Consider the following 19,740-nt stretch of genomic DNA (forward strand, 5'->3'; position numbering starts at 1 on the left):
TTTCGATGCCAACCTAACCAGAGTGACGGGAGCGGCACAATTCAGAAAAAGCGCTCAGCTCGCCGAGAAATGCGATTTAAGCAATAAATTTAAAAATGCTTATAAAACATAAACCAAACGTTGGAGGTGGTCATTTCTTCATGCGCAGTGATAAACTCGGCACTCTAAAGCACCCGAGAGCGTTTTTTTCGATGCCAACCTAACCAGAGTGACGGGAGCGGCACAATTCAGAAAAAGTGCTCAGCTCGCCGAGAAAATGCGATTTAAGCAATAAAATTAAAAATGCTTATAAAACATAAACCAAACGTTGGAGGTGGTCATTTCTTCATGCGCAGTGATAAACTCGGCACTCTAAAGAACCCGAGAGCGTTTTTTTCGATGCCAACCTAACCAGAGTGACGGGAGCGGCACAATTCAGAAAAAGCGCTCAGCTCGCCGAGAAAATGCGATTTAAGCAATAAAATTAAAAATGCTTATAAAACATAAACCAAACGTTGGAGGTGGTCATTTCTTCATGCGCAGTGATAAACTCGGCACTCTAAAGCACCCGAGAGCGTTTTTTTCGATGCCAACCTAACCAGAGTGACGGGAGCGGCACAATTCAGAAAAAGTGCTCAGCTCGCCGAGAAAATGCGATTCAAGCAATAAAATTAAAAATGCTTATTAAACATAAACCAAACGTTGGAGGTGGTCATTTCTTCATGCGCAGTGAATAACTCGGCACTCTAAAGCACCCGAGAGCGTTTTTTTCGATGCCAACCTAACCAGAGTGACGGGAGCGGCACAATTCAGAAAAAGTGCTCAGCTCGCCGAGAAAATGCGATTTAAGCAATAAAATTAAAAATGCTTATAAAACATAAACCAAACGTTGGAGGTGGTCATTTCTTAATGCGCAGTAATAAACTCGGCACTCTAAAGCACCCGAGAGCGTTTTTTTCGATGCCAACCTAACCAGAGTGACGGGAGCGGCACAATTCAGAAAAAGTGCTCAGCTCGCCGAGAAAATGCGATTTAAGCAATAAAATTAAAAATGCTTATAAAACATAAACCAAACGTTGGAGGTGGTCATTTCTTAATGCGCAGTAATAAACTCGGCACTCTAAAGCACCCGAGAGCGTTTTTTTTCGATGCCAACCTAACCAGAGTGACGGGAGCGGCACAATTCAGAAAAAGTGCTCAGCTCGCCGAGAAAATGCGATTTAAGCAATAAAATTAAAAATGCTTATTAAACATAAACTAAACGTTGGAGGTGGTCATTTCTTCATGCGCAGTGAATAACTCGGCACTCTAAAGCACCCGATAGCGTTTTTTTCGATGCCAACCTAACCAGAGTGACGGGAGCGGCACAATTCAGAAAAAGTGCTCAGCTCGCCGAGAAAATGCGATTTAAGCAATAAAATTAAAAATGCTTATAAAACATAACCAAACGTTGGAGGTGGTCATTTCTTCATGCGCAGTGATAAACTCGGCACTCTAAAGCACCCGAGAGCGTTTTTTTCGATGCCAACCTAACCAGAGTGACGGGAGCGGCACAATTCAGAAAAAGTGCTCAGCTCGCCGAGAAAATGCGATTTAAGCAATAAAATTAAAAATGCTTATAAAACATAAACCAAACGTTGGAGGTGGTCATTTCTTCATGCGCAGTGAATAACTCGGACCTCTAAAGCACCCGAGAGCGTTTTTTTCGATGCCAATCTAACCAGAGTGACGGGAGCGGCACAATTCAGAAAAAGTGCTCAGCTCGCCGAGAAAATGCGATTTAAGCAATAAAATTAAAAATGCTTATAAAACATAAACCAAACGTTGGAGGTGGTCATTTCTTCATGCGCAGTGAATAACTCGGCACTCTAAAGCACCCGAGAGCGTTTTTTTCGATGCCAACCTAACCAGAGTGACGGGAGCGGCACAATTCAGAAAAAGTGCTCAGCTCGCCGAGAAAATGCGATTTAAGCAATAAAATTAAAAATGCTTATAAAACATAAACCAAACGTTGGAGGTGGTCATTTCTTCATGCGCAGTGATAAACTCGGCACTCTAAAGCACCCGAGAGCGTTTTTTTCGATGCCAACCTAACCAGAGTGACGGGAGCGGCACAATTCAGAAAAAGCGCTCAGCTCGCCGAGAAAATGCGATTTAAGCAATAAAATTAAAAAGGCTTATAAAACATAAACCAAACGTTGGAGGTGGTCATTTCTTCATGCGCAGTGATAAACTCGGCACTCTAAAGCACCCGAGAGCGTTTTTTTCGATGCCAACCTAACCAGAGTGACGGGAGCGGCACAATTCAGAAAAAGCGCTCAGCTCGCCGAGAAAATGCGATTTAAGCAATAAAATTAAAAATGCTTATAAAACATAAACCAAACGTTGGAGGTGGTCATTTCTTCATGCGCAGTGATTAACTCGGCACTCTAAAGCACCCGAGAGCGTTTTTTTCGATGCCAACCTAACCAGAGTGACGGGAGCGGCACAATTCAGAAAAAGTGCTCAGCTCGCCGAGAAAATGCGATTTAAGCAATAAAATTAAAAATGCTTATAAAACATAAACCAAACGTTGGAGGTGGTCATTTCTTCATGCGCAGTGAATAACTCGGCACTCTAAAGCACCCGAGAGCGTTTTTTTCGATGCCAACCTAACCAGAGTGACGGGAGCGGCACAATTCAGAAGAAGTGCTCAGCTCGCCGAGAAAATGCGATTTAAGCAATAAAATTAAAAATGCTTATAAAACATAAACCAAACGTTGGAGGTGGTCATTTCTTAATGCGCAGTAATAAACTCGGCACTCTAAAGCACCCGAGAGCGTTTTTTTCGATGCCAACCTAACCAGAGTGACGGGAGCGGCACAATTCAGAAAAAGTGCTCAGCTCGCCGAGAAAATGCGATTTAAGCAATAAAATTAAAAATGCTTATAAAATATAAACCAAACGTTGGAGGTGGTCATTTCTTCATGCGCAGTGAATAACTCGGCACTCTAAAGCACCCGAGAGCGTTTTTTTCGATGCCAACCTAACCAGAGTGACGGGAGCGGCACAATTCAGAAAAAGTGCTCAGCTCGCCGAGAAAATGCGATTTAAGCAATAAAATTAAAAATGCTTATAAAACATAAACCAAACGTTGGAGGTGGTCATTTCTTAATGCGCAGTAATAAACTCGGCACTCTAAAGCACCCGTGAGCGTTTTTTTCGATGCCAACCTAACCAGAGTGACGGGAGCGGCACAATTCAGAAAAAGTGCTCAGCTCGCCGAGAAAATGCGATTTAAGCAATAAAATTAAAAATGCTTATAAAACATAAACCAAACGTTGGAGGTGGTCATTTCTTCATGCGCAGTGATAAAGTCGGCACTCTAAAGCACCCGAGAGCGTTTTTTTCGATGCCAACCTAACCAGAGTGACGGGAGCGGCACAATTCAGAAAAAGTGCTCAGCTCGCCGAGAAAATGCGATTTAAGCAATAAAATTAAAAATGCTTATAAAACATAAACCAAACGTTGGAGGTGGTCATTTCTTAATGCGCAGTAATAAACTCGGCACTCTAAAGCACCCGAGAGCGTTTTTTTCGATGCCAACCTAACCAGAGTGACGGGAGCGGCACAATTCAGAAAAAGTGCTCAGCTCGCCGAGAAAATGCGATTTAAGCAATAAAATTAAAAATGCTTATAAAACATAAACCAAACGTTGGAGGTGGTCATTTCTTAATGCGCAGTAATAAACTCGGCACTCTAAAGCACCCGAGAGCGTTTTTTTCGATGCCAACCTAACCAGAGTGACGGGAGCGGCACAATTCAGAAAAAGTGCTCAGCTCGCCGAGAAAATGCGATTTAAGCAATAAAATTAAAAATGCTTATTAAACATAAAAAAAACGTTGGAGGTGGTCATTTCTTCATGCGCAGTGAATAACTCGGCACTCTAAAGCACCCGAGAGCGTTTTTTTCGATGCCAACCTAACCAGAGTGACGGGAGCGGCACAATTCAGAAAAAGCGCTCAGCTCGCCGAGAAAATGCGATTTAAGCAATAAAATTAAAAATGCTTATTAAACATAAACCAAACGTTGGAGGTTGTCATTTCTTCATGCGCAGTGAATAACTCGGCACTCTAAAGCACCCGAGAGCGTTTTTTTCGATGCCAACCTAACCAGAGTGACGGGAGCGGCACAATTCAGAAAAAGCGCTCAGCTCGCCGAGAAAATGCGATTTAAGCAATAAAATTAAAAATGCTTATAAAACATAAACCAAACGTTGGAGGTGGTCATTTCTTAATGCGCAGTGATAAACTCGGCACTCTAAAGCACCCGAGAGCGATTTTTTCGATGCCAACCTAACCAGAGTGACGGGAGCGGCACAATTCAGAAAAAGTGCTCAGCTCGCCGAGAAAATGCGATTTAAGCAATAAAATTAAAAATGCTTATAAAACATAAACCAAACGTTGGAGGTGGTCATTTCTTCATGCGCAGTGAATAACTCGGCACTCTAAAGCACCCGAGAGCGTTTTTTTCGATGCCAACCTAACCAGAGTGACGGGAGCGGCACAATTCAGAAAAAGCGCTCAGCTCGCCGAGAAAATGCGATTTAAGCAATAAAATTAAAAATGCTTATAAAACATAAACCAAACGTTGGAGGTGGTCATTTCTTAATGCGCAGTGATAAACTCGGCACTCTAAAGCACCCGAGAGCGATTTTTTCGATGCCAACCTAACCAGAGTGACGGGAGCGGCACAATTCAGAAAAAGTGCTCAGCTCGCCGAGAAAATGCGATTTAAGCAATAAAATTAAAAATGCTTATAAAACATAAACCAAACGTTGGAGGTGGTCATTTCTTCATGCGCAGTGAATAACTCGGCACTCTAAAGCACCCGAGAGCGTTTTTTTCGATGCTAACCTAACCAGAGTGACGGGAGCGGCACAATTCAGAAAAAGTGCTCAGCTCGCCGAGAAAATGCGATTTAAGCAATAAAATTAAAAATGCTTATAAAACATAAACCAAACGTTGGAGGTGGTCATTTCTTAATGCGCAGTAATAAACTCGGCACTCTAAAGCACCCGAGAGCGTTTCTTTCGATGCCAACCTAACCAGAGTGACGGGAGCGGCACAATTCAGAAAAAGTGCTCAGCTCGCCGAGAAAATGCGATTTAAGCAATAAAATTAAAAATGCTTATAAAACATAAACCAAACGTTGGAGGTGGTCATTTCTTAATGCGCAGTAATAAACTCGGCACTCTAAAGCACCCGTGAGCGTTTTTTTCGATGCCAACCTAACCAGAGTGACGGGAGCGGCACAAATCAGCTCGCCAAGAAAATGCGATTTAAGCAATAAAATTAAAAATGCTTATAAAACATAAACCAAACGTTGGAGGTGGTCATTTCTTCATGCGCAGTGATAAAGTCGGCACTCTAAAGCACCCGAGAGCGTTTTTTTCGATGCCAACCTAACCAGAGTGACGGGAGCGGCACAATTCAGAAAAAGTGCTCAGCTCGCCGAGAAAATGCGATTTAAGCAATAAAATTAAAAATGCTTATTAAACATAAACCAAACTTTGGAGGTGGTCATTTCTTCATGCGCAGTGAATAACTCGGCACTCTAAAGCACCCGAGAGCGTTTTTTTCGATGCCAACCTAACCAGAGTGACGGGAGCGGCACAATTCAGAAAAAGCGCTCAGCTCGCCGAGAAAATGCGATTTAAGCAATAAATTTAAAAATGCTTATAAAACATAAACCAAACGTTGGAGGTGGTCATTTCTTCATGCGCAGTGATAAACTCGGCACTCTAAAGCACCCGAGAGCGTTTTTTTCGATGCCAACCTAACCAGAGTGACGGGAGCGGCACAATTCAGAAAAAGTGCTCAGCTCGCCGAGAAAATGCGATTTAAGCAATAGAATTAAAAATGCTTATAAAACATAAACCAAACGTTGGAGGTGGTCATTTCTTCATGCGCAGTGATAAACTCGGCACTCTAAAGCACCCGAGAGCGTTTTTTTCGATGCCAACCTAACCAGAGTGACGGGAGCGGCACAATTCAGAAGAAGTGCTCAGCTCGCCGAGAAAATGCGATTTAAGCAATAAAATTAAAAATGCTTATAAAACATAAACCAAACGTTGGAGGTGGTCATTTCTTAATGCGCAGTAATAAACTCGGCACTCTAAAGCACCCGAGAGCGTTTTTTTCGATGCCAACCTAACCAGAGTGACGGGAGCGGCACAATTCAGAAAAAGTGCTCAGCTCGCCGAGAAAATGCGATTTAAGCAATAAAATTAAAAATGCTTATAAAACATAAACCAAACGTTGGAGGTGGTCATTTCTTCATGCGCAGTGAATAACTCGGCACTCTAAAGCACCCGAGAGCGTTTTTTTCGATGCCAACCTAACCAGAGTGACGGGAGCGGCACAATTCAGAAAAAGTGCTCAGCTCGCCGAGAAAATGCGATTTAAGCAATAAAATTAAAAATGCTTATAAAACATAAACCAAACGTTGGAGGTGGTCATTTCTTAATGCGCAGTAATAAACTCGGCACTCTAAAGCACCCGTGAGCGTTTTTTTCGATGCCAACCTAACCAGAGTGACGGGAGCGGCACAATTCAGAAAAAGTGCTCAGCTCGCCGAGAAAATGCGATTTAAGCAATAAAATTAAAAATGCTTATAAAACATAAACCAAACGTTGGAGGTGGTCATTTCTTCATGCGCAGTGATAAAGTCGGCACTCTAAAGCACCCGAGAGCGTTTTTTTCGATGCCAACCTAACCAGAGTGACGGGAGCGGCACAATTCAGAAAAAGTGCTCAGCTCGCCGAGAAAATGCGATTTAAGCAATAAAATTAAAAATGCTTATTAAACATAAACCAAACGTTGGAGGTGGTCATTTCTTCATGCGCAGTGATAAACTCGGCACTCTAAAGCACCCGAGAGCGTTTTTTTTCAATGCCAACCTAACCAGAGTGACGGGAGCGGCACAATTCAGAAAAAGTGCTCAGCTCGCCGAGAAAATGCGATTTAAGCAATAAAACTAAAAATGCTTATAAAACATAAACCAAACGTTGGAGGTGGTCATTTCTTCATGCGCAGTGAATAACTCGGCACTCTAAAGCACCCGAGAGCGTTTTTTTCGATGCCAACCTAACCAGAGTGACGGGAGCGGCACAATTCAGAAAAAGCGCTCAGCTCGCCGAGAAAATGCGATTTAAGCAATAAATTTAAAAATGCTTATAAAACATAAACCAAACGTTGGAGGTGGTCATTTCTTCATGCGCAGTGATAAACTCGGCACTCTAAAGCACCCGAGAGCGTTTTTTTCGATGCCAACCTAACCAGAGTGACGGGAGCGGCACAATTCAGAAAAAGTGCTCAGCTCGCCGAGAAAATGCGATTTAAGCAATAAAATTAAAAATGCTTATAAAACATAAACCAAACGTTGGAGGTGGTCATTTCTTCATGCGCAGTGATAAACTTGGCACTCTAAAGCACCCGAGAGCGTTTTTTTCGATGCCAACCTAACCAGAGTGACGGGAGCGGCACAATTCAGAAAAAGCGCTCAGCTCGCCGAGAAAATGCGATTTAAGCAATAAAATTAAAAATGCTTATAAAACATAAATCAAACGTTGGAGGTGGTCATTTCTTCATGCGCAGTGATAAACTCGGCACTCTAAAGCACCCGAGAGCGTTTTTTTCGATGCCAACCTAACCAGAGTGACGTGAGCGGCACAATTCAGAAAAAGTGCTCAGCTCGCCGAGAAAATGCGATTCAAGCAATAAAATTAAAAATGCTTATTAAACATAAACCAAACGTTGGAGGTGGTCATTTCTTCATGCGCAGTGAATAACTCGGCACTCTAAAGCACCCGAGAGCGTTTTTTTCGATGCCAACCTAACCAGAGTGACGGGAGCGGCACAATTCAGAAAAAGTGCTCAGCTCGCCGAGAAAATGCGATTTAAGCAATAAAATTAAAAATGCTTATAAAACATAAACCAAACGTTGGAGGTGGTCATTTCTTAATGCGCAGTAATAAACTCGGCACTCTAAAGCACCCGAGAGCGTTTTTTTCGATGCCAACCTAACCAGAGTGACGGGAGCGGCACAATTCAGAAAAAGTGCTCAGCTCGCCGAGAAAATGCGATTTAAGCAATAAAATTAAAAATGCTTATAAAACATAAACCAAACGTTGGAGGTGGTCATTTCTTAATGCGCAGTAATAAACTCGGCACTCTAAAGCACCCGAGAGCGTTTTTTTCGATGCCAACCTAACCAGAGTGACGGGAGCGGCACAATTCAGAAAAAGTGCTCAGCTCGCCGAGAAAATGCGATTTAAGCAATAAAATTAAAAATGCTTATTAAACATAAAAAAAACGTTGGAGGTGGTCATTTCTTCATGCGCAGTGAATAACTCGGCACTCTAAAGCACCCGAGAGCGTTTTTTTCGATGCCAACCTAACCAGAGTGACGGGAGCGGCACAATTCAGAAAAAGCGCTCAGCTCGCCGAGAAAATGCGATTTAAGCAATACAATTAAAAATGCTTATTAAACATAAACCAAACGTTGGAGGTGGTCATTTCTTCATGCGCAGTGAATAACTCGGCACTCTAAAGCACCCGAGAGCGTTTTTTTCGATGCCAACCTAACCAGAGTGACGGGAGCGGCACAATTCAGAAAAAGCGCTCAGCTCGCCGAGAAAATGCGATTTAAGCAATAAAATTAAAAATGCTTATAAAACATAAACCAAACGTTGGAGGTGGTCATTTCTTAATGCGCAGTGATAAACTCGGCACTCTAAAGCACCCGAGAGCGATTTTTTCGATGCCAACCTAACCAGAGTGACGGGAGCGGCACAATTCAGAAAAAGTGCTCAGCTCGCCGAGAAAATGCGATTTAAGCAATAAAATTTAAAATGCTTATAAAACATAAACCAAACGTTGGAGGTGGTCATTTCTTCATGCGCAGTGAATAACTCGGCACTCTAAAGCACCCGAGAGCGTTTTTTTCGATGCCAACCTAACCAGAGTGACGGGAGCGGCACAATTCAGAAAAAGCGCTCAGCTCGCCGAGAAAATGCGATTTAAGCAATAAAATTAAAAATGCTTATAAAACATAAACCAAACGTTGGAGGTGGTCATTTCTTAATGCGCAGTGATAAACTCGGCACTCTAAAGCACCCGAGAGCGATTTTTTCGATGCCAACCTAACCAGAGTGACGGGAGCGGCACAATTCAGAAAAAGTGCTCAGCTCGCCGAGAAAATGCGATTTAAGCAATAAAATTAAAAATGCTTATAAAACATAGACCAAACGTTGGAGGTGGTCATTTCTTCATGCGCAGTGAATAACTCGGCACTCTAAAGCACCCGAGAGCGTTTTTTTCGATGCCAACCTAACCAGAGTGACGGGAGCGGCACAATTGAGAAAAAGTGCTCAGCTCGCCGAGAAAATGCGATTTAAGCAATAAAATTAAAAATGCTTATAAAACATAAACCAAACGTTGGAGGTGGTCATTTCTTAATGCGCAGTAATAAACTCGGCACTCTAAAGCACCCGAGAGCGTTTCTTTCGATGCCAACCTAACCAGAGTGACGGGAGCGGCACAATTCAGAAAAAGTGCTCAGCTCGCCGAGAAAATGCGATTTAAGCAATAAAATTAAAAATGCTTATAAAACATAAACCAAACGTTGGAAGTGGTCATTTCTTCATGCGCAGTGATAAACTCGGCACTCTAAAGCACCCGAGAGCGTTTTTTTCGATGCCAACCTAACCAGAGTTACGGGAGCGGCACAATTCAGAAAAAGCGCTCAGCTCGCCGAGAAAATGCGATTTAAGCAATAAAATTAAAAATGCTTATAAAACATAAACCAAACGTTGGAGGTGGTCATTTCTTCATGCGCAGTGATAAACTCGGCATTCTAAAGCACCCGAGAGCGTTTTTTTCGATGCCAACCTAACCAGAGTGACGGGAGCGGCACAATTCAGAAAAAGTGCTCAGCTCGCCGAGAAAATGCGATTTAAGCAATAAAATTAAAAATGCTTATAAAACATAAACCAAACGTTGGAGGTGGTCATTTCTTCATGCGCAGTGAATAACTCGGCACTCTAAAGCACCCGAGAGCGTTTTTTTCGATGCCAACCTAACCAGAGTGACGGGAGCGGCACAATTCAGAAAAAGTGCTCAGCTCGCCGAGAAAATGCGATTTAAGCAATAAAATTAAAAATGCTTATAAAACATAAACCAAACGTTGGAGGTGGTCATTTCTTAATGCGCAGTAATAAACTCGGCACTCTAAAGCACCCGTGAGCGTTTTTTTCGATGCCAACCTAACCAGAGTGACGGGAGCCGGCACAAATCAGCTCGCCGAGAAAATGCGATTTAAGCAATAAAATTAAAAATGCTTATAAAACATAAACCAAACGTTGGAGGTGGTCATTTCTTCATGCGCAGTGATAAAGTCGGCACTCTAAAGCACCCGAGAGCGTTTTTTTCGATGCCAACCTAACCAGAGTGACGGGAGCGGCACAATTCAGAAAAAGTGCTCAGCTCGCCGAGAAAATGCGATTTAAGCAATAAAATTAAAAATGCTTATTAAACATAAACCAAACTTTGGAGGTGGTCATTTCTTCATGCGCAGTGATAAACTCGGCACTCTAAAGCACCCGAGAGCGTTTTTTTCGATGCCAACCTAACCAGAGTCACGGGAGCGGCACAATTCAGAAAAAGTGCTCAGCTCGCCGAGAAAATGCGATTTAAGCAATAAAACTAAAAATGCTTATAAAACATAAACCAAACGTTGGAGGTGGTCATTTCTTCATGCGCAGTGAATAACTCGGCACTCTAAAGCACCCGAGAGCGTTTTTTTCGATGCCAACCTAACCAGAGTGACGGGAGCGGCACAATTCAGAAAAAGCGCTCAGCTCGCCGAGAAAATGCGATTTAAGCAATAAATTTAAAAATGCTTATAAAACATAAACCAAACGTTGGAGGTGGTCATTTCTTCATGCGCAGTGATAAACTCGGCACTCTAAAGCACCCGAGAGCGTTTTTTTCGATGCCAACCTAACCAGAGTGACGGGAGCGGCACAATTCAGAAAAAGTGCTCAGCTCGCCGAGAAAATGCGATTTAAGCAATAGAATTAAAAATGCTTATAAAACATAAACCAAACGTTGGAGGTGGTCATTTCTTCATGCGCAGTGATAAACTCGGCACTCTAAAGCACCCGAGAGCGTTTTTTTCGATGCCAACCTAACCAGAGTGACGGGAGCGGCACAATTCAGAAAAAGCGCTCAGCTCGCCGAGAAAATGCGATTTAAGCAATAAAATTAAAAATGCTTATAAAACATAAACCAAACGTTGGAGGTGGTCATTTCTTCATGCGCAGTGATAAACTCGGCACTCTAAAGCACCCGAGAGCGTTTTTTTCGATGCCAACCTAACCAGAGTGACGGGAGCGGCACAATTCAGAAAAAGTGCTCAGCTCGCCGAGAAAATGCGATTCAAGCAATAAAATTAAAAATGCTTATTAAACATAAACCAAACGTTGGAGGTGGTCATTTCTTCATGCGCAGTGATAAACTCGGCACTCTAAAGCACCCGAGAGCGTTTTTTTCGATGCCAACCTAACCAGAGTGACGGGAGCGGCACAATTCAGAAAAAGTGCTCAGCTCGCCGAGAAAATGCGATTTAAGCAATAAAATTAAAAATGCTTATTAAACATAAAAAAAACGTTGGAGGTGGTCATTTCTTCATGCGCAGTGAATAACTCGGCACTCTAAAGCACCCGAGAGCGTTTTTTTCGATGCCAACCTAACCAGAGTGACGGGAGCGGCACAATTCAGAAAAAGCGCTCAGCTCGCCGAGAAAATGCGATTTAAGCAATACAATTAAAAATGCTTATTAAACATAAACCAAACGTTGGAGGTGGTCATTTCTTCATGCGCAGTGAATAACTCGGCACTCTAAAGCACCCGAGAGCGTTTTTTTCGATGCCAACCTAACCAGAGTGACGGGAGCGGCACAATTCAGAAAAAGCGCTCAGCTCGCCGAGAAAATGCGATTTAAGCAATAAAATTAAAAATGCTTATAAAACATAAACCAAACGTTGGAGGTGGTCATTTCTTAATGCGCAGTGATAAACTCGGCACTCTAAAGCACCCGAGAGCGATTTTTTCGATGCCAACCTAACCAGAGTGACGGGAGCGGCACAATTCAGAAAAAGTGCTCAGCTCGCCGAGAAAATGCGATTTAAGCAATAAAATTTAAAATGCTTATAAAACATAAACCAAACGTTGGAGGTGGTCATTTCTTCATGCGCAGTGAATAACTCGGCACTCTAAAGCACCCGAGAGCGTTTTTTTCGATGCCAACCTAACCAGAGTGACGGGAGCGGCACAATTCAGAAAAAGCGCTCAGCTCGCCGAGAAAATGCGATTTAAGCAATAAAATTAAAAATGCTTATAAAACATAAACCAAACGTTGGAGGTGGTCATTTCTTAATGCGCAGTGATAAACTCGGCACTCTAAAGCACCCGAGAGCGATTTTTTCGATGCCAACCTAACCAGAGTGACGGGAGCGGCACAATTCAGAAAAAGTGCTCAGCTCGCCGAGAAAATGCGATTTAAGCAATAAAATTAAAAATGCTTATAAAACATAGACCAAACGTTGGAGGTGGTCATTTCTTCATGCGCAGTGAATAACTCGGCACTCTAAAGCACCCGAGAGCGTTTTTTTCGATGCCAACCTAACCAGAGTGACGGGAGCGGCACAATTGAGAAAAAGTGCTCAGCTCGCCGAGAAAATGCGATTTAAGCAATAAAATTAAAAATGCTTATAAAACATAAACCAAACGTTGGAGGTGGTCATTTCTTAATGCGCAGTAATAAACTCGGCACTCTAAAGCACCCGAGAGCGTTTCTTTCGATGCCAACCTAACCAGAGTGACGGGAGCGGCACAATTCAGAAAAAGTGCTCAGCTCGCCGAGAAAATGCGATTTAAGCAATAAAATTAAAAATGCTTATAAAACATAAACCAAACGTTGGAAGTGGTCATTTCTTCATGCGCAGTGATAAACTCGGCACTCTAAAGCACCCGAGAGCGTTTTTTTCGATGCCAACCTAACCAGAGTTACGGGAGCGGCACAATTCAGAAAAAGCGCTCAGCTCGCCGAGAAAATGCGATTTAAGCAATAAAATTAAAAATGCTTATAAAACATAAACCAAACGTTGGAGGTGGTCATTTCTTCATGCGCAGTGATAAACTCGGCATTCTAAAGCACCCGAGAGCGTTTTTTTCGATGCCAACCTAACCAGAGTGACGGGAGCGGCACAATTCAGAAAAAGTGCTCAGCTCGCCGAGAAAATGCGATTTAAGCAATAAAATTAAAAATGCTTATAAAACATAAACCAAACGTTGGAGGTGGTCATTTCTTCATGCGCAGTGAATAACTCGGCACTCTAAAGCACCCGAGAGCGTTTTTTTCGATGCCAACCTAACCAGAGTGACGGGAGCGGCACAATTCAGAAAAAGTGCTCAGCTCGCCGAGAAAATGCGATTTAAGCAATAAAATTAAAAATGCTTATAAAACATAAACCAAACGTTGGAGGTGGTCATTTCTTAATGCGCAGTAATAAACTCGGCACTCTAAAGCACCCGTGAGCGTTTTTTTCGATGCCAACCTAACCAGAGTGACGGGAGCGGCACAAATCAGCTCGCCGAGAAAATGCGATTTAAGCAATAAAATTAAAAATGCTTATAAAACATAAACCAAACGTTGGAGGTGGTCATTTCTTCATGCGCAGTGATAAAGTCGGCACTCTAAAGCACCCGAGAGCGTTTTTTTCGATGCCAACCTAACCAGAGTGACGGGAGCGGCACAATTCAGAAAAAGTGCTCAGCTCGCCGAGAAAATGCGATTTAAGCAATAAAATTAAAAATGCTTATTAAACATAAACCAAACTTTGGAGGTGGTCATTTCTTCATGCGCAGTGATAAACTCGGCACTCTAAAGCACCCGAGAGCGTTTTTTTCGATGCCAACCTAACCAGAGTCACGGGAGCGGCACAATTCAGAAAAAGTGCTCAGCTCGCCGAGAAAATGCGATTTAAGCAATAAAACTAAAAATGCTTATAAAACATAAACCAAACGTTGGAGGTGGTCATTTCTTCATGCGCAGTGAATAACTCGGCACTCTAAAGCACCCGAGAGCGTTTTTTTCGATGCCAACCTAACCAGAGTGACGGGAGCGGCACAATTCAGAAAAAGCGCTCAGCTCGCCGAGAAAATGCGATTTAAGCAATAAATTTAAAAATGCTTATAAAACATAAACCAAACGTTGGAGGTGGTCATTTCTTCATGCGCAGTGATAAACTCGGCACTCTAAAGCACCCGAGAGCGTTTTTTTCGATGCCAACCTAACCAGAGTGACGGGAGCGGCACAATTCAGAAAAAGTGCTCAGCTCGCCGAGAAAATGCGATTTAAGCAATAGAATTAAAAATGCTTATAAAACATAAACCAAACGTTGGAGGTGGTCATTTCTTCATGCGCAGTGATAAACTCGGCACTCTAAAGCACCCGAGAGCGTTTTTTTCGATGCCAACCTAACCAGAGTGACGGGAGCGGCACAATTCAGAAAAAGCGCTCAGCTCGCCGAGAAAATGCGATTTAAGCAATAAAATTAAAAATGCTTATAAAACATAAACCAAACGTTGGAGGTGGTCATTTCTTCATGCGCAGTGATAAACTCGGCACTCTAAAGCACCCGAGAGCGTTTTTTTCGATGCCAACCTAACCAGAGTGACGGGAGCGGCACAATTCAGAAAAAGTGCTCAGCTCGCCGAGAAAATGCGATTCAAGCAATAAAATTAAAAATGCTTATTAAACATAAACCAAACGTTGGAGGTGGTCATTTCTTCATGCGCAGTGAATAACTCGGCACTCTAAAGCACCCGAGAGCGTTTTTTTCGATGCCAACCTAACCAGAGTGACGGGAGCGGCACAATTCAGAAAAAGTGCTCAGCTCGCCGAGAAAATGCGATTTAAGCAATAAAATTAAAAATGCTTATAAAACATAAACCAAACGTTGGAGGTGGTCATTTCTTAATGCGCAGTAATAAACTCGGCACTCTAAAGCACCCGAGAGCGTTTTTTTCGATGCCAACCTAACCAGAGTGACGGGAGCGGCACAATTCAGAAAAAGTGCTCAGCTCGCCGAGAAAATGCGATGTAAGCAATAAAATTAAAAATGCTTATAAAACATAAACCAAACGTTGGAGGTGGTCATTTCTTAATGCGCAGTAATAAACTCGGCACTCTAAAGCACCCGAGAGCGTTTTTTTCGATGCCAACCTAACCAGAGTGACGGGAGCGGCACAATTCAGAAAAAGTGCTCAGCTCGCCGAGAAAATGCGATTTAAGCAAAAAAATTAAAAATGCTTATTAAACATAAACCAAACGTTGGAGGTGGTCATTTCTTAATGCGCAGTAATAAACTCGGCACTCTAAAGGACCCGAGAGCGTTTTTTTCGATGCCAACCTAACCAGAGTGACGGGAGCGGCACAATTCAGAAAAAGTGCTCAGCTCGCCGAGAAAATGCGATTTAAGCAATAAAATTAAAAATGCTTATAAAACATAAACCAAACGTTGGAGGTGGTAATTTCTTCATGCGCAGTAATAAACTCGGCACTCTAAAGCACCCGAGAGCGTTTTTTTCGATGCCAACCTAACCAGAGTGACGGGAGCGGCACAATTCAGAAAAAGCGCTCAGCTCGCCGAGAAAATGCGATTTAAGCAATAAAATTAAAAATGCTTATAAAACATAAACCAAACGTTGGAGGTGGTCATTTCTTCGTGCGCAGTGAATAACTCGGCACTCTAAAGCACCCGAGAGCGTTTTTTTCGATGCCAACCTAACCAGAGTGACGGGAGCGGCACAATTCAGAAAAAGTGCTCAGCTCGCCGAGAAAATGCGATTTAAGCAATAAAATTAAAAATGCTTATAAAACATAAACCAAACGTTGGAGGTGGTCATTTCTTAATGCGCAGTAATAAACTCGGCACTCTAAAGCACCCGAGAGCGTTTTTTTCGATGCCAACCTAACCAGAGTGACGGGAGCGGCACAATTCAGAAAAAGTGCTCAGCTCGCCGAGAAAATGCGATTTAAGCAATAAAATTAAAAATGCTTATTAAACATAAACCAAACGTTGGAGGTGGTCATTTCTTCATGCGCAGTGAATAACTCGGCACTCTAAAGCACCCGAGAGCGTTTTTTTCGATGCCAACCTAACCAGAGTGACGGGAGCGGCACAATTCAGAAAAAGTGCTCAGCTCGCCGAGAAAATGCGATTTAAGCAATAAAATTAAAAATGCTTATTAAACATAAACCAAACGTTGGAGGTGGTCATTTCTTCATGCGCAGTGAATAACTCGGCACTCTAAAGCACCCGAGAGCGTTTTTTTCGATGCCAACCTAACCAGAGTGACGGGAGCGGCACAATTCAGAAAAAGTGCTCAGCTCGCCGAGAAAATGCGATTTAAGCAATAAAATTAAAAATGCTTATAAAACATAAACCAAACGTTGGAGGTGGTCATTTCTTAATGCGCAGTAATAAACTCGGCACTCTAAAGCACCCGAGAGCGTTTTTTTCGATGCCAACCTAACGAGAGTGACGGGAGCGGCACAATTCAGAAAAAGTGCTCAGCTCGCCGAGAAAATGCGATTTAAGCAATAAAATTAAAAATGCTTATAAAACATAAACCAAACGTTGGAGGTGGTAATTTCTTCATGCGCAGTAATAAACTCGGCACTCTAAAGCACCCGAGAGCGTTTTTTTCGATGCCAACCTAACCAGAGTGACGGGAGCGGCACAATTCAGAAAAAGCGCTCAGCTCGCCGAGAAAATGCGATTTAAGCAATAAAATTAAAAATGCTTATAAAACATAAACCAAACGTTGGAGGTGGTCATTTCTTCGTGCGCAGTGAATAACTCGGCACTCTAAAGCACCCGAGAGCGTTTTTTTCGATGCCAACCTAACCAGAGTGACGGGAGCGGCACAATTCAGAAAAAGTGCTCAGCTCGCCGAGAAAATGCGATTTAAGCAATAAAATTAAAAATGCTTATAAAACATAAACCAAACGTTGGAGGTGGTCATTTCTTAATGCGCAGTAATAAACTCGGCACTCTAAAGCACCCGAGAGCGTTTTTTTCGATGCCAACCTAACCAGAGTGACGGGAGCGGCACAATTCAGAAAAAGTGCTCAGCTCGCCGAGAAAATGCGATTTAAGCAATAAAATTAAAAATGCTTATTAAACATAAACCAAACGTTGGAGGTGGTCATTTCTTCATGCGCAGTGAATAACTCGGCACTCTAAAGCACCCGAGAGCGTTTTTTTCGATGCCAACCTAACCAGAGTGACGGGAGCGGCACAATTCAGAAAAAGTGCTCAGCTCGCCGAGAAAATGCGATTTAAGCAATAAAATTAAAAATGCTTATTAAACATAAACCAAACGTTGGAGGTGGTCATTTCTTCATGCACAGTGAATAACTCGGCACTCTAAAGCACCCGAGAGCGTTTTTTTCGATGCCAACCTAACCAGAGTGACGGGAGCGGCACAATTCAGAAAAAGTGCTCAGCTCGCCGAGAAAATGCGATTTAAGCAATAAAATTAAAAATGCTTATAAAACATAAACCAAACGTTGGAGGTGGTCATTTCTTAATGCGCAGTAATAAACTCGGCACTCTAAAGCACCCGAGAGCGTTTTTTTCGATGCCAACCTAACCAGAGTGACGGGAGCGGCACAATTCAGAAAAAGTGCTCAGCTCGCCGAGAAAATGCGATTTAAGCAATAAAATTAAAAATGCTTATAAAACATAAACCAAACGTTGGAGGTGGTCATTTCTTAATGCGCAGTAATAAACTCGGCACTCTAAAGCACCCGAGAGCGTTTTTTTCGATGCCAACCTAACCAGAGTGACGGGAGCGGCACAATTCAGAAAAAGTGCTCAGCTCGCCTAGAAAATGCGATTTAAGCAATAAAATTAAAAATGCTTATTAAACATAAACCAAACGTTGGAGGTGGTCATTTCTTCATGCGCAGTGAATAACTCGGCACTCTAAAGCACCCGATAGCGTTTTTTTCGATGCCAACCTAACCAGAGTGACGGGAGCGGCACAATTCAGAAAAAGTGCTCAGCTCGCAGAGAAAATGCGATTTAAGCAATAAAATTAAAAATGCTTATAAAACATAAACCAAACGTTGGAGGTGGTCATTTCTTAATGCGCAGTAATAAACTCGGCACTCTAAAGCACCCGAGAGCGTTTTTTTCGATGCCAACCTAACCAGAGTGACGGGAGCGGCACAATTCAGAAAAAGTGCTCAGCTCGCCGAGAAAATGCGATTTAAGCAATAAAATTAAAAATGCTTATAAAACATAAACCAAACGTTGGAGGTGGTCATTTCTTAATGCGCAGTAATAAACTCGGCACTCTAAAGCACCCGAGAGCGTTTTTTTCGATGCCAACCTAACCAGAGTGACGGGAGCGGCACAATTCAGAAAAAGCGCTCAGCTCGCCGAGAAAATGCGATTTAAGCAATAAAATTAAAAATGCTTATAAAACATAAACCAAACGTTGAAGGTGGTCATTTCTTCATGCGCAGTGATAAACTCGGCACTCTAAAGCACCCGAGAGCGTTTTTTTCGATGCCAACCTAACCAGAGTGACGGGAGCGGCACAATTCAGAAAAAGTGCTCAGCTCGCCGAGAAAATGCGATTTAAGCAATAAAATTAAAAATGCTTATAAAACATAAACCAAACGTTGGAGGTGGTCATTTCTTAATGCGCAGTAATAAACTCGGCACTCTAAAGCACCCGAGAGCGTTTTTTTCGATGCCAACCTAACCAGAGTGACGGGAGCGGCACAATTCAGAAAAAGTGCTCAGCTCGCCGAGAAAATGCGATTTAAGCAATAAAATTAAAAATGCTTATAAAACATAAACCAAACGTTGGAAGTGGTCATTTCTTCATGCGCAGTGATAAACTCGGCACTCTAAAGCACCCGAGAGCGTTTTTTTCGATGCCAACCTAACCAGAGTTACGGGAGCGGCACAATTCAGAAAAAGCGCCCAGCTCGCCGAGAAAATGCGATTTAAGCAATAAAATTAAAAATGCTTATAAAACATAAACCAAACGTTGGAGGTGGTCATTTCTTCATGCGCAGTGATAAACTCGGCACTCTAAAGCACCCGAGAGCGTTTTTTTCGATGCCAACCTAACCAGAGTGACGGGAGCGGCACAATTCAGAAAAAGCGCTCAGCTCGCCGAGAAAATGCGATTTAAGCAATAAAATTAAAAATGCTTATAAAACATAAACCAAACGTTGGAGGTGGTCATTTCTTCATGCGCAGTGATAAACTCGGCACTCTAAAGCACCCGAGAACGTTTTTTTCGATGCCAACCTAACCAGAGTGACGGGAGCGGCACAATTCAGAAAAAGTGCTCAGCTCGCCAAGAAAATGCGATTTAAGCAATAAAATTAAAAATGCTTATAAAACATAAACCAAACGTTGGAGGTGGTCATTTCTTCATGCGCAGTGAATAACTCGGCACTCTAAAGCACCCGAGAGCGTTTTTTTCGATGCCAACCTAACCAGAGTGACGGGAGCGGCACAATTCAGAAAAAGTGCTCAGCTCGCCGAGAAAATGCGATTTAAGCAATAAAATTAAAAATGCTTATAAAACATAAACCAAACGTTGGAGGTGGTCATTTCTTAAT

This window comes from Syngnathus typhle, unplaced genomic scaffold (genome assembly GCF_033458585.1).
Source record: "Syngnathus typhle isolate RoL2023-S1 ecotype Sweden unplaced genomic scaffold, RoL_Styp_1.0 HiC_scaffold_38, whole genome shotgun sequence".
In the NCBI taxonomy this organism is placed as follows: Eukaryota; Metazoa; Chordata; class Actinopteri; order Syngnathiformes; family Syngnathidae; genus Syngnathus; species Syngnathus typhle.